The 562-nt window shown below is 29.7% G+C and overlaps 1 non-coding gene across 1 annotated transcript; it reads left to right on the top strand.

Annotated features, from left to right (window-relative positions):
• The first annotated feature begins 235 nt into the window (after nt 1–235).
• LOC140842187 (small nucleolar RNA R71) lies at nt 236–346 on the top strand. Its single transcript, XR_012120320.1, has one exon. It is a non-coding gene; the product is annotated as a small nucleolar RNA R71 (small nucleolar RNA).
• Nucleotides 347–562: the final 216 nt, after the last annotated feature.

Raw genomic sequence — 562 nt, 5'->3', positions numbered from 1 at the left:
ATCTTTAAGATTATAGATACCACCCCCATTTGTTGAATTATTGTTTTTAGTTGTTGGTGGTTCTATTGTGCCTATATTATCCCAATTTTGAGCATTTTCTGCTAATGAATCCAAATATTCCATAGCTTCATTTGGGTTTTTATCTTCAAAAGTTCCATTACACATGAATTCTATCATTTGCCTATCTTTAGGTATTAGACCTTCATAAAAGTGAGAAACTATTCTCCATGTTTCAAAACCATGATGTGGGCATGTATTAAGTAATTCTTTATATCTATCCCAACATTGATAAAACGTTTCTCCTTGTTTTTGAGAAAAAGTTGTAATTTGTCTTTTAAAAGAGTTTGTTCTATGGGAAGGGAAAAACTTTTTGAGAAATTGTTGTTGCATTTCTTCCCATGATCTTATTGAACTTGATCTTAAATTTTGTAGCCATGTTTTAGCTTTATCTTTTAAAGAAAAAGGGAAAAGCTTTAATCGAACTATATCCATGCTACAATTTTGATCATTATAAGTGTTACAAACTTCCTCAAATTCTCTTAGATGTAAATATGGATTTTCA

This window comes from Primulina eburnea, chromosome 9, assembly GCF_022965805.1.
Source record: "Primulina eburnea isolate SZY01 chromosome 9, ASM2296580v1, whole genome shotgun sequence".
NCBI classification, from domain to species: domain Eukaryota; kingdom Viridiplantae; phylum Streptophyta; class Magnoliopsida; order Lamiales; family Gesneriaceae; genus Primulina; species Primulina eburnea.
This window is presented reverse-complemented; position numbering and strand designations above follow the sequence as displayed.